Genomic DNA, 15,783 nt, shown 5'->3' on the forward strand with positions numbered 1-15,783 from the left:
TTTCGTTGATTGGTTCAACAATTTGGAGGGATACAAATTAGTCCGTGCAATGTTTGCCTTCATTAGAGAAGCAGAGATGAAGACAAATACGTTGATTAATACTGAAGCAGGTATTAGAGTTATTCAAATTTTGACATATTCTAGAAAGCATTAAATATGGGATACTTAATGATTGCCCACACTTGCAAGAAATTGCAGGTACTTGTGAAGGAGCAACTGCTGGAAAGCAAAGGAAGGCTGATCGCGCAGTGAAAGATGCATTTTATGTCCCCTCCTATGTTCCAGATGGAAGCCCAAGTCAAGAGTGAAGATTCACACTAGAACCTAAATAAGAGTTATTTTAGTTCAATCATTTCGTAATGAATAATTTAAAATTTGGAATAATGTTTTGTTCAAATTTAAGTTATGTGTGAGGAACTTTCTAATCTTTGGAAAATTCGAATTATGATCTTCATTATTGAATAATGTCATTAATTTTATTATTAAGTCTTGAAATGTTTTGATTCAAAGTACCACTTAATTGTAGTGATACTTATAAAGTTTAAGCATTGATTTTGGAGATATGACTTTTGTTGGTTTCTCAAAGTTTTAAAAGTATCTCCAAATCAAATGATAAAGTCAAAATCCATTTAATAAAAGTGACGGGCACTTGTGAATTTTGAAAATTTACTAGTAAAATGGTTATTCCCAATTAATTAAGTTCCATTGATGAATTAATAAGATATGAGATATCATATTAATGAGATGGAATAGCTGAAATTATTGAAGTGCTCAATGTTTCAGAATATTAAGTGGGGGATGTATGAATCGAAATAATATCAATGAAAATTGATGAGTAAAAGAAGACTTAATATTATTATAACATGTTGCCTAAAAGAATGTCTTAGTTTGTTCGATAACTATTATGATAATACTTATTTCTTGTGAGATGAGAAATTAATGAAATGTTATCCTAGTGACGCGAAACACAAAACTCTTCACTCACTAATTAATTAAAATTTAGTTAGGCCTCGTGAAACTATCTCATTATCATGAATTTTGTGATGCTTTAATTATTTATCATTAGTCGCATCATGAATAAAAGATAAAAGTTTTGCATGAACCAATATAGTATTGGTATAATTCCACTGACACCCTGAATGTCCAATGACATTCGTAATTGAGAAAAGTGTCTTCTCATAACTAAAACATGTAAATAATACCGGTTAAGGTTAAGAATCTTTGGAGACGGGTAGGAATGAAATGTGATAAACATGCAAATGTTTTCATATCATTACCTCATCCATGAGTCTATGTATGAGTTACAAAAAAATCAAACTAAGTATTATAAATGATCATGAGAGGAATATGATGAAATAGTCACTTTGTGCAAGTCAACAGTATCCCATGAATAATCAAATGATGCAAAACATTACAAACAGATCTGGAAGCTCATAAATGACTTAGAGTCATGGAGGTCAGAAATAAAGGAAATATGCATGCAACTCCTACATTTATTTTGAGAGTTATATTGTGTGATATTGTATCACAGGTCATAAATGTTTCATAAAGAAAAACAAATATGAATATTTAATTTCATCAAGCTAGTCTTGAGTGAAACTATTTCATCAAGTACAAAGAAAATATAGTGATAAGGTAACACTTGTCAAATCAAGTTGCCCGAGGTTGTATAAGGATCAAAACCAGAAAAAGAAATTGCTAAGGAAAATGTGTTTTTCAAATTATCTGGATAGCACAAAAATTACATTGAGTTATGTTCTTGAGTCATTCGCATTAATGGAAGAAAGAATTAATTACGTTTCATTATAAAGCGAAGGAACTCTAAGTTAGTGGGAGCTGAATATTATCTTCTAATAAAGCATGGCTACATTAGAAGGAAATATTTTAATGAAATTTAAGAGGTATTTAAAATATAATTTCAGAAATGACTTATGTAAATCGTTATCTATGTGATAGATTAAGACTTTAATAAACATGATTATGATCATTGTACTATGAGCCAATTCTAAAAGAATTTTAGAATGCATTGAAGAGTGGAATGTAGAAATTTATTCTAAAAGAACATGGCATGATTCTTTGCAAGAGATAATGTCAATTTTCGCCACGGGTGAGCAGGTAGAATGGATTGAGATGAAATTACATCATGTTATTTGACCAATTGCTACTTGTGAGCTGTGTTGGGATTTCCTCGAAGAGGAGAGGATGATGTAGTACAATAGAGATAAGTATTTCCCTTAGTTATGAAACCAAGATTATCAATCCAGTAGAAGAACCAAGAAACAATATGTAAACAACACCTGCATACAAACAACAAATACATGCAACCCACGCGTAGAGGGGTTGTCAATCCCTCAACGGTTATGAGCAAGATCAAATTGTAGTTTTTGATAGATAGATCGGACAAAAATACAAAATAAAATTGCAGGAAGATATTTTTCGTTTTAATATATAATAAAAGATAGACCCGGGGTCCATAGTTTTCACTAGAGGCTTCTCTCAAGAAAATAACATACGTTGGGTAAACAAATTACTGTTGGGCAATTGATAGAAAAGCAAATAATTATGATGATATCCAAGGAAATAATCATACATAGGCATCACGTCCAAGACAAGTAGGCTGAAATGATTCTCTATCTACTACTATTACTCCACACATTGACCGCTATCCAACATGCATCTAGTGTATCAAGTTCATGGAAAACGGAGTAACGCGTTAAGCAAGATGGCATGATGTAGACAAGATAAACTCACATATGAATAGACTCCATCCTTTTACCCTTAATAGCAATGATACATACGTGTCATGTCCCTTTCTGTCACTAGGATTGAGCACCGCAAGATCAAACCCATTACAAAGCACCTCTTCCCATGGCAAGATAAATCAATCTAGTTGGCAAAACCAAAACAATAAATCAGAGAAGAAATACGAAGCTATGTTAATGATGCATAAAAGAGTTCATAGAAAACTCAAATAATATTCATGGATACATCTGATCATAAACTCACAATTCATCGGATCCTAACAAACACACCGCAAAAAGTCATTACATCAAATAGATCTCCAAGAACACGAAGGAGAACATTATATTGAAGTTCAAAAAGAGAGAAGAAGCCATCTAGCTACTAACTATGGAACCATAGGTCCGTGGTAAACTACTCATGCATCATCAGAGGTGCAGCAAGGATGATGAAGAACCCCTCCGTGATCGATTCCCCCTCCGGCAGAGTGCCAGAAAAGGCATCCAGATGGGATCTCGTGGTTCTAGAACTTGCAGCGGTGGAAAAAGTATTTCGTGGACTCCTCTATTGGTTTCACGATTTTAGAGAATTTATAGAGGCGGAGTTAGGTCAAACGGAGCCTCGTAGGTCTCCAACGTGTCTATAATTTTTGATTGTTCCATGCTATTATATTATCAATCGTGGATGTTTTATATACATTTACAAGAAACTTTATGCCATTTTTGGGACTAACCTATTAACTCAGTGCCCAGTGCCAGTTGCTGTTTTTTGCTTATTTTTGTTTTCGCAGAATATCAGTACCAAATGATGTCCAAATGCCACGAAAGTTTTTGGAGATTTTTTTCTGGACATAAGGGACACTAGAAGCTTTGGAAGAAGACCAAATGTGGGAGCATGGTCCCACCACCCACCAGGGCGCACCCAGGGAGCAGGCCCGCCCTGATGGGTGGTGGGCCCACGAGGCTCCGTTTGACCTAACTCCACTTCTATAAATACCAGAAAATCAGAAAACCCTCAGGGAAGTCCACGAAATAGTTTTTCCGCCACCGCAAGCCGCTGTTCTCGAGAGATCCCATCTGGAGGCCATCTTTGGTACTACACCGAAGGGGGAATCGATCATGGAGGGGTTCTTCATCAACCTTGTTGCCCCTCCGATGATGCGTGAGTAGTTTACAACAGACCTATGGGTCCATAGTAGCTAGATGGCTTCTTCTCTCTCGATGTTCTTCAATACAATGTTCTCCTTGATGTTCTTGGAGTTCTATATGATGTAATTCTTTTTTTTGCGGTGTGTTTGTTGGATCTGATGAATTGTGAGTTTATGATCAGATCTATCCATGACTATTATTTGAGTGTTCTTTGAAATCTTTTATGCATGATTAAGATAGCTTCGTATTTCTTCTCTGATTTATTGGTTTGGTTTGACCAACTAGATTGATTTATCTTGCCATGGGAAGAGGTGCTTTTTGATGGGTTCGATCTTGCGGCGTTGAATCCTAGTGACAAAAAGGGGCATGCCACGTATGTATCATTGCTATTAAGGGTAAAAATATGAGGTTTATTCATTCATGAGTTTATCTTGTCTACATCATGTCATCTTGCTTAATGCATCACTCCGTTTTTCCATGAACTTAATACACTAGATGCATGTGATAACCCGCAAGTATAGGGGATCGCAACAGTTTTCGAGGGTAGAGTATTCAACCCAAATTTATTGATTCGACACAAGGGGAGCCAAAGAATATTCTCAAGTATTAACAGTTGAGTTGTCAATTCAACCACACCTGGATAACTTAGTATCTGCAGCAAAGTATTTAGTAGCAAAGTATGGAAGTAACGGTAACAGTAGCAAAAGTAACAGTAGCAGTTTTGTAGTAATTGTAACAGTGGCAACGACAAAGTAACTGAGCAAAGAACAATATGTGAAAAGCTTGTAGGCATTGGATAGGTGATGGATAATTATGTCGGATGCGATTCCTCATGCAATAGTTATAACATAGGGTGACACAGAACTAGCTTCGGTTCATCAATGTAATGTAGGCATGTATTCTGAATATAGTCATACGTGCTTATGGAAAAGAACTTGCATGTCATCTTTTGTCCTACCCTCCCGTGGCAGCAGGGTCCTATTGGAAACTAAGGGATATTAAGGCCTCCTTTTAATAGAGTGCCAAACCAAAGCATTAACACTTAGTGAATACATGAACTCCTCAAACTACCGTCATCATCGGTAAGTATCCCGATTATTGTCACTTCGGGGTTAACAGATCATAACACATAGGTGACTATAGACTTGCAAGATAGGATCAAGAACTCACATATATTCATGAAAACATAATAGGTTCAGATCTGAAATCATGGCACTCGGGCCCTAGTGACAAGCATTAAGAATAGCAAAGTCATAGCAACATCAATCTTAGAACATAGTGGATACTAGGGATCAAACCCTAACAAAACTAACTCGATTACATGGTAAATCTCATCCAAACCATCACCGTCTAGCAAGCGTACAATGGAATTACTCACGCACGGCGATGAGCATCATGAAATTGGTGATGGAGGATGGTTGATGATGACGACGGTGACGGATTCCCCTCTTCGGAGCCCCGAACTCCAGATCAGCCATCTCGAGAGAGTTTAGGGCTTGGCGGCGGCTCCGTATCGTAAAACGCAATGAATCCTTCTTTTTGTTTTTTTCTCCCCGAACATGAATATATGGAGTTGGAGTTGAGGTCGGTGGAGCACTAGGGGCCCCACGCGGCAGGGGGGCGCGCCCTAGGGGGGCGCCCTCCACCCTCATGGACAGGGTGCGGGCCCCCTGGCCTTGATTCTTTTGCTAGTATTTTTTATTAAATCCAAAAATAACTTCCGTGGAGTTTCAGGTCATTCCGAGAACTTTTATTTCTGCACAAAAATAACACCATGGCAGTTCTGGTGAAAACAACGTCAGTCCGGGTTAGTTCCATTCAAATCATGCAAGTTAGAGTCCAAAAAAACGACAAAAGTGTTTGGAAAAGTAGATACGACGGAGACGTATCAACTCCCCCAAGCTTAAACCTTTGCTTGTCCTCAAGCAATTTAGTTGATAAACTGAAAGTGATAAAGAAAATCTTTTACAAACTCTGTTTGCTCTTGTTGTTGTAAATATGTAAAGCCAGCATTCAAGTTTTCAGCAAAGATTATGAACTAACCATATTCACAATAATACTTAGGTCTCATGTTTACTCATATCAATGGCATAATCAACTAGCGAGCAATAATAATAAAACTCGGATGACAACATTTTCTCAAAACAATCATAATATGATATATCAAGATGGTATCTCGCTAGCCCTTTCTGGTACCGCAAAACATAAATGCAGGGCACCTTTAAAGATCAACTGACTAAACATTGTAATTCATGGTAAAAGAGATCCAGTCATAGTCATACCCAATATAAACTAATAGTAATGCATGCAAATGACAGAGGTGCTCTCCAATTGGTGCTTTTAAATAAGAGGGTGATGACTCAACATAAAAGTAAATAGATAGGCCCTTCGCTGAGGGAAGCAAGGATTTGTAGAGGTTCTAGAGCTCAATTTTTTGAAACAGAGATAATAATATTTTGGGTGATATACTTTCATTGTCAACATAACAACCAAGAGATCTCGATATCTTCCACGCTACACACATTATAGGCGGTTCCCAAACAGAATGGTAAAGTTTATACTCCCCCTCCACCAACAAGCATCAATCCATGGCTTGCCCGAAACAACGGGTGCCTCCAACTAACAACAATCCTGGGGGGAGTTTTGTTTGCAATTATTTTGATTTGATTTGAGCAAGGGACTGGGCATCCCAGTGATCAGCCATTTTCTCGTGAGTGAGGAGCGGAGTCCACTCCTCTTGAGAATAACCTGCCTAGCATGGAAGATACAGACAACCCTAGTTGATACATGAGCTGTTCGAGTATACAAAACAGAATTTCATTTGAAGGTTTAGAGTTTGGCACATACAAATTTACTTGGAACGGCAGGTAGATACCGCATAAAGGAAGGTATGGTGGACTCATATGGAATAACATTGGGGTTTATGGAAGTGGATGCACAAGCAGTATTCCCGCTTAGTACAAGTTAAGGCTAGAAAAAGACTGGGAAGCGACCAACTAGAGAGCGATAACAGCCATGAACATGCATTAAAATTAATAGACACTGAGTGCAAGCATGAGTAGGATATAATCCACCATGAACATAAATATCGTGAAGGCTATGTTGATTTTGTTTCAACTACATGCGCGAACATGTGCCAAGTCAAGTCACTTGAATCATTGAAAGGAGGATACCACCCTATCATACCACATCACAACCATTTTAATAGCATGTTGGCATGCAAGGTAAACCATTATAGACTCCTAGCTAATTAAGCATGATATAGGCAACTATAATCTCTACTTGTCATTGCAAACATGTTTATTCATAATAAGCTGAATCAGGAACGATGAACTAATCATATTTACAAAAACAAGATAGGTCGAGTTCATACCAGCTCCTCTTATCTCAATCATTTAATCATATATCATCATTATTCCCTTTCACTTGCACGACCAAACGATGTGGATAATAATAATAGTGCACATGCATTGGACTAAGCTGGAATTTGCAAGCATTCAATTAAGAGAGAAGACAAAGTAATATGGGCTCTTGATTAAATAAATCAATTATGCATAAAAGAGCCACTCGACAATTCCATCAAGGTCTTCTCCTTACGACCCCCAAAGAAAAGGAAAGAAATAAAACTATTTACACGGGAAAGCTCCCAACAAGCAAAAGAAGAACGAGAAATCTTTTTGAGTTTTCTTTTAGTTAGTACTACTAGAGGCATGGAAAGTAAACTAGCTAAAAGCTATTACTATTTTTTTGTTTTTCTTAAGATTATTCAAACACACAAGAAGAAAGCAGGAAAATAAAATAAACTAGCATGGATAGTACAATGAAAAAGTATGAGCACCGACAACTAGAATGACTGTGTGAACATGAATGTAATGTCGGGTGAGAAATACGTACTCCCCCAAGCTTAGGCTTTTGGCCTAAGTTGGTCTATGCCCATGTTTCAAAGTGGTAGCTGGGGTCGTAGTGAGATGCAGCAGCCATTGCCTCACGAGCTGCAGCTTGGAGGCGGGCTGCCTCCGTCCTCCTCTCGTATTCATTTGCCTCCTCCCTGGTTATAAGGTATCTCCTTTTTGCCTGAAAGTCAAAGGAAGTAGTAGCAAGGAGAGCAATATGGATAGTATGCCGTCTGTCAAAGATTAGTCGATATTGGAGGAACTGTTCATTCCTTTCAAGAAACTGATGGTTAACCATGGCATTATAATCTAGGTAAGCAGGAAGCAACTCTCTATCACTTTCATGTATGGGTACCCCAAGGAAATTAGCTATACGGGTTGCATAAATTCAGCCAAACAGGTTTCCAAGTAAACCATTATTATGCAACCTACGTGCAACAATGGCCCCCAAGTTATATTGTTTATCTCCCAACACCGCACTCCTGAGAACACTAAGATCCGGAACACACATGTGACATGCTTCGTCCTTACCATTTATGCATCTGCCTATAAAGACAGCAAAATAATGTATAGCGGGAAAATGAATGCTCCCTATGGTAGCTTGTGCTATTTCTCTGGATTCCCCTACAGTGACACTAGCAAGGAAATCTTTAAACTCTGATTTGTGAGGTTCGCTAGCACTACCCCATTGTGGGAGTTTACAAGTAGTAGTAAAATCTTCTAAGTCCATGTTATATGATTTATCATAAAGATCAAACAGTACATTGTGAGAATTGCGCGAAGATGTAAATTTGAACCTTCTCACAAATGAATTAGTTAAATAGTGGTATTGAGGGCACTTATCTTGCATGAATTCCTCAAGATCAGCATTACGCACATATGCATCGAATTCATCCTTAATACCTGCTCGAACCATAAACTCTTCTGACGGCCATTCACAAGGCCGCACGTAAGCTTCCCTAGGTGGTTCATCGTCTGACTCACGTATTGCAAGTCTCGGTCCTTGCTTCCTTGAGGAACCACCTTGATACAATTTTCTATGCATTTTTCTCTGAAAAAATTCTGAAATTTTTAGTAACTCAAAATAAAAGTAAACCAAACTCAATAAGATTGATAGCAACTACTCCCACAAGTGCCTAGAGACCATATCATGCATTAGAACTACTTGGGACCAAGTAAAATTGACATGCAAGCTCAAGAATAGGGACACCTTAGCAGCAAGAATTTGCAATAAATAGAGCACTAGAAAAAAAACTAATTGGACCATTGGAGGAGTCACATAAAAATAGACAGAATATACTATTTTTACTTTATTTATTCTAAATAACAGGAAGTAAAAGGAGGGAACAGAGAGTTGTGCCTTCTAACTTCACCCATGCCATGCTCATCAAAAGGAATCTACTAACAAGGTTGATCAAGTCTTGTTAAAAAACTCATTCCAAATCGCATGAAACCGGAGAAATTTTGAAATGACACTAGGTTACCTCAACGGGGATATGGACATCCCCAATAATAAGAATATCATACTTCTTCTTTACAGTAGAAAGAGGAAATTCAAAACCTCCAATAATAATTGATGGAATTTTTCCAATAGAATTTATACTGTGAACTTGAGGTTGTTTTCTCGGAAAGTGTACCGTATGCTCATTACCATTAACATGAAAAGTGACATTTCCTTTGTTGCAATCAATAACAACACCTGCAATATTCAAAAAGGGTCTACCAAGGATAATCGACATACTGTCGTCCCCGGGAATATCAAGAATGACAAAGTCTGTTAAGATAGTAACGTTTGCAACAACAACATGCACGTCTTCACAAATACCGATAGGTATAGCAGTTGATTTATCGGCCATTTGCAAAAATATTTCAGTCGGTGTCAACTTATTTAATTCAAATCTCCGATATAAAGAGAGAGGCATAACACTAACATCAGTTCCAAGATCACATAAAGCAGTTTTAACATAGTTTCTTTTAATGGAGCATGATATAGTTGGTATTCCTGGATCTCCAAGTTTCTTAGGTATTCCACCCTTAAAAGTATAGTTAGCAAGCGTGGTGGAAATTTCAGCTTCTGGTATCTTTCTTTTATTTGTAATAATATCTTTCATGTACTTAGCATAAGGGTTCGTATTAAGCATATCGGTCAAACGCATACGCAAAAAGATAGGTCTAATCATTTCAGCAAAGCGCTCGAAATCCTCATCATCTTTTTTCTTGGATGGTTTAGGAGGAAATGGCATGGGTTTCTGAACCCATGGTTCTCTTTCTCTACCATGCTTCCTAGCAACGAAGTCTTTCTTATCATAATGTTGATTCTTTGATTGTGGGTTATCAAGATTAACAACAGGTTCAATTTATATATCATTGTTTTTGCTAGGTTGAGCATCTATATGAACATCATTATTAGCATTATCACTAGGTTCATGTTCATCACTAGATTGTGTTTTAGCATCAGAGATAGAAATATCATTAGGATTCTCAGGTGTGTCCACAATAGGTTCATTAGAAGCATGCAAAGTCCTATCATCTTTCTTTTTCTTCTTTTTAGAAGGACCAGGTGCATCAGCATTATTTCCCTGAGAATCTTGCTCAATTCTCTTAGGGTGGCCCTCAGGATACAAAGGTTCCTGAGTCATTCTACCACCTCTAGTCATAACTCTAATATCATTATCATTTCTCTTCTCATTTAATTCATTGAGCAATTCATTCTGAGCCTCAAACACTTGTTCTACTTGAGTGGTAACCATCGAAGCATGTTTACTAGTGAGTTTAAGTTCACCCTTAACTCTAGACATATAATCACTCAAGCATCCAATCATATAAGCATTACTTTTCAATTGTCTACTAATATAAGCATTGAAATTTTCTTGTTTAGCCATAAAGTCATCAAATTCATCCAAACATTGGCTAGCAAACTTAGTAGACGGGATCTCAACTTTATCATATCTATAGAGAGAATTTACCTTCACTACCTGTGTCGGTGTGACGCCCCCAATTCAATCGTCCACTAGTCATGCACGCAAATGTGTACGATCAAGATCAGGGATTCACGGGAAGATATCACAACACAACTCTAAAAGTAAAATAAGTCATACAAGCATCATATTCCAAGCCAGGGGCCTCGAGGGCTCGAATACAAGTGCTCGAACATAAACGAGTCAGCGGAAGCAACAATATATGCGTACAGACATAAGTTAAACAAGTTGCCATAAGATGACTAGCACAAACTGGGATACAGATCGAAAGAGGCGCAAGCCTCCTGCCTGGGATCCTCCTAAACTACTCCTGGTCGTCGGCGGGATGAACGTAGTAGTAGGCACCGTCGATGTAGTAGGGATCGTCATCGACGGTGGCGTCTGGCACCTGGGCTCCAACGTCTGGTTGTGGCATTCGGGAAGAAGAGGAAAAAGGGAAAAAAGAGGGAGCAAAGCAACCGTGAGTACTCATCCAAAGTGCTCGCAAGCAAGGATCTACACTACATATGCATGGGCATATGTGTAAAGAGGCAATATCGGTGGACTGAACTACAGAATGCCAGAATAAGAGGGGGATAGCTAGTCCTATCAAAGACTACACTTCTGGCAGCCTCCGTCTTGCAGCATGTAGAAGAGAGTAGATTGAAGTCCTCCAAGTAGCATCGTATAGCATAATCCTACCCGACGATCCTCCCCTCGCCGCCCTGTGGAAAAGCGATCATCGGGTTGTCTTTGGAACTTGTCTGGGTGTGTTTTATTAAGTATCCGGTTCTAGTTATCATAAGGTCAAGGTACAACTCTGGGTCGTCCTTTTACCAAGGGACACAGCTATTCAAATAGATAAACTTCCCTATAGGGGTGCACCACATAACCCAACATGCTCGATCCCTCTGGCCGGACACACTTTCCTAGGTCATGCCCGGCCTCGGAAGATCAACACGTCGTAGCCCTACCTAGGCACAACAGAGAGGTCAACACGCCGGTCTAAATCCTAAGCGCGTAGGGGCTGGGCCCATCGCCCATAGCACACCTGCACGTTGCATGGGCGGCTGGTGAGCATACCTAGCAACCTCCATTACAAAGGAAGTTGCGTTACGCGGTCCAACCTGGCGCGCGCCCCTCAGTCGCTGACGTCAAGAAGGCTTCGCCTGATACCACGACGTCAGTGCCCATAACTGTTCCCGTGTAGTTGGTTAGTGTGTATAGGCCACTGGCCAGACTCAGATCAAATACCAAGATCTCGTTAAGCGTGTTATTATGAAGTAACCGTGGACGCCGACCAGGGCCAGGCCCACCTGTCTCCTAGGTGGTCTCAACCTGCCATGTCGCTCCGCCACAAAGTAACAGTCGGGGGCCATCGGGAACCCAGGCCCACCTCTACCAGGATGGAGCCACCTATCCTTTCAGCCCCCACGTCGGAATCACTTGCGGGTACTCTACGAGCCTAGCCGACTTTAGTCACCATCGTTATAGTATGTATGTATGTACATTATATATCCGTGATCACCTCCCGAGTGATCATGGTCCGATAGTATAGCAATGCAGACTGACAAGAATGTAGGGCCACACATGATAAACTAGCATCCAATACTAAGCATTTAGGATTGCAGGTAAGGTATCAACAACTGTAGCAACAAAGACAGCCTATGCAGCAAGGATTAATCGAAAGCAGTAACATGCTATACTACTCTATGCAAGCTGTAGAGGGAAGAATAGGCGATATCTGGTGATCAGGGGGGGCTTTCCTGGTTGCTCTGGCAAGAAGGAGGGGTCGTCAACTCCGTAGTCATACTCGGTAGCAGCATCGTCGATCTCGTAGTCTACCGGAGAGAAGAAGGGGAAGAAACAATAAATACAGTGCAAACATAAGCATGATGATGCAAGACATGACAATGAGCGGTGCTAGGTGTGCCCTAATGCGGTAGTAGGTGATACCGGCGAAAGGGGGAAACATCTGGGAAAGTATCCCCGGTGTTTAGCATTTTCGGACAGGTGAACAGGAGGGGGAAAGTCGCGTGTTCGCTATTCCAGGGATGTGTGGTGGACGAACAGGCTATGTATCCAGATTCGTCTCGTCATTCTGAGTAACATTCATGTACAAAGTATTTTCATCCGAGTTACGGATTATTTTATATTAATTTCCAAAGTTTTAATTCATTTTCTAATTTATTTTAATTCGAAATTAATGTTAAATTGCTAGATGTACCCAGCACAGTGTACACAAAAATTGTACACTGGCTGACATGTGGGACCAGGGGGGCCCAGTTGACCAGTCAAACTTTGACTGGTCAATAGGGAGTGGCCCCCCTGCCATTGACTGTCTAGTTAACTAACCAGATTAGTTATGCTAATTAGGTAGTTAATAGGTTAATTAGGCATCATTAATTAAGTTAATTAATTATTTAATTTTTTATTGTTATTCCTATTTTTCGTTTTTAGGGGGGCTGGGCCCCATTCGTCAGTGCCCCGGGCCAGCGACTGGGCTAACAGGCGCCTGGGTATGGGCGGACCCAGGCGGCGCGGTGCGGTGAGGGTGGCCATGGGAGCGGCAATGGCAGAGCAGCCCAGGAGCCGATGGCCAGGCCAGGGCAGCGGCGGCGGCTGCAGGAGGGAGGAGCAGCAGAAGGAGTGGGAGCGGCTCCCGGGGGAAATGACAAGAGGCGGCGGGGGCAACAGCTGCGGGGCTGCGGGAGAGCAACATGCACAGGAGGGAGGAGGTCAGCAGCAGCACGGGGCCGAGGCGGCACACCATCGGGACAGGTGGTGAGGGTGCAACAACGAGCAGAGGGAGGCGGCGGCGCGACATCTGCAGGCTTAGACGGCAGGCTGCAGTGGGCGAAGGCGGAAGCGTAGGCAGGCGCGGGCTGTGCGCGGGAAGCAGCGGAGGGCGGCAGTCCGAGGTAGCGGTAGAGGGCGATGCGAGCGGGCGACGTGGCCACGGAAAGAAGAATACGATGGGGCGTGGCCTGAGTGCGGGGCGACGGGGAGGGGGTGATGACCGCGGGCGTGGCCGAACCCGGTCGGGGGCGCGGTGGTCGCGACGCTAGAGAGGAAAGGCGGAGACGGGGAAGGAAGGGAGGCCTCATGGGCGTTGACGGGGAGAGGGCGGGCGTGCCTCGGTGTAGGCCATCGAGAAGGAGGTCGAGGAGGTCGAGTGTGGGAAGGAGACGAGAAGGCGTCGGCGGAGACGGGCGGCGCCGGCCGACGACGCGGGGTAGGGACGAGGCAGCGGGGTCGGGGCGCCGTTTCCCCGATCCAGATCGAGGGGGAGCGAGGGAGACACGGGGGGGGGGGGGGGGGGGTGTGATGACCCACAAGTGTAGGGGATCTATCGTAGTCCTTTCGATAAGTAAGAGTGTGGAGCCCAACGAGGAACAGAAGGAAATGATAAGCGGTTTTCAGTAAGGTTTTCTGCAAGCACTGAAATTGTAGGTGATAGATAGTTTTGTGATAAGATAAATAGTAACGAGTAACAAGTAAACAAAGTAAATAAAGTGCAGCAAGGTGGCCCAATCCTTTATGTAGCAAAGGACAAGCATGAACTATTTCTAATAATGAGAAAGGAGCTCCCGAGGACACATGAGAATTATCGTCAAGCTAATTTTCATCACGTTCATATGATTCGCGTTCGGTACTTTGATAATTTGATATGTGGGTGGACCGGTGTTTGGGTACTGCCCTTACTTGGACAAGCATCCCACTTATGATTAACCCCTATTGCAAGCATCCGCAACTACAACAAAAGTATTAAGGTAAACCTAACCATACCATGAAACATGTGGATCCAAATCAGCCCCTAACGAAGCAACGCATAAACTAGGGTTTAAGCTTCTGTCACTCTAGCAACCCATCATCTACTTATTACTTCCCTATGCCTTTCTCTAGGCCCAAACAATGGTGAAGTGTCATGTAGTCGACGTTCACATGACACCACTAGAGGAGAAGACAACATACATCTCATCAAAATATCGAACGAATACCAAATTCACATGACTACTAATAGCAAGACTTCACCCATGTCCTCAGAAACAAATGTAACTACACACAAAGCATATTCATGTTCATAATCAGGGGTGTAATAATATGCATTAAGGATCTGAACATATGATCTTCCACCAAGTAAACCAATAAGTATCAACTACAAGGAGTAATCAACACTACTAGCAACCCACAGGTACCAATTTGTGGTTTTGGATACAAGATTGGATACAAGAGATGAACTAGGGTTTGAGAGGAGATGGTGCTGGTGAAGATGTTGATGGAGATTGACCCCCTCCCGATGAGAGGATCGTTGGTGATGACATTGGTGATGATTTCCCCCTCCCGGAGGGAAGTGTCCCCGGCAGAATAGCTCTGCCAGAGCCTTAGATTGGTTCCGCCTCGTGGTGGCGGAGTTTCGTCCCGTAAGCTTGCCCATGATTTTTTCCAAGGTAAAAGCCTTCATCACTACACCATGGTCAAGTTTTGGCGACACATCAATCTGTTGGCATATGGTACCTTTGCCGACACATAACTTGAAGCTAACACATATGCTGACAGAAGATAGAAGAGTCGGAGGACTTGCTGTGGGCAAAGGTATTGCCGACAGAAGTTCACTTGCTGACACTTTTCTAGTTGGCATACACCCTACCTATGTCGACACATGGTCTGTCTATGTACACCCTACATACGCCGACACATGGTTTGTCTATGTACACCCTACCTATGCCGACATATGGTAAGTCAGCGTACACCCTACCTATGCTGACACTTAGTCTGTCTAGCAAGGTATTTAGCATTGCTGACACATGGTTTGTCTAGCTATGGGTGTACTTTTGCCTACACTTTTTCTGCATGGCTAGAGCTGTACCTTTGTTGACAGTTTCTCTGTTGGAATGTTCTTCCCAACAAATAAATTGTTGATAAGATGGTGTGCAGCCAAAACAACAATTGGATGCTGCTCAGATTTAAATATTATACAATGCTCAAATGTAATACACAAAGAGGATCAAGATGAACACATATTGCACAAGCATTGATAATATA

The sequence above is a fragment of the Triticum aestivum genome, chromosome 5B (assembly GCF_018294505.1).
Source record: "Triticum aestivum cultivar Chinese Spring chromosome 5B, IWGSC CS RefSeq v2.1, whole genome shotgun sequence".
Lineage (NCBI taxonomy): Eukaryota > Viridiplantae > Streptophyta > Magnoliopsida > Poales > Poaceae > Triticum > Triticum aestivum.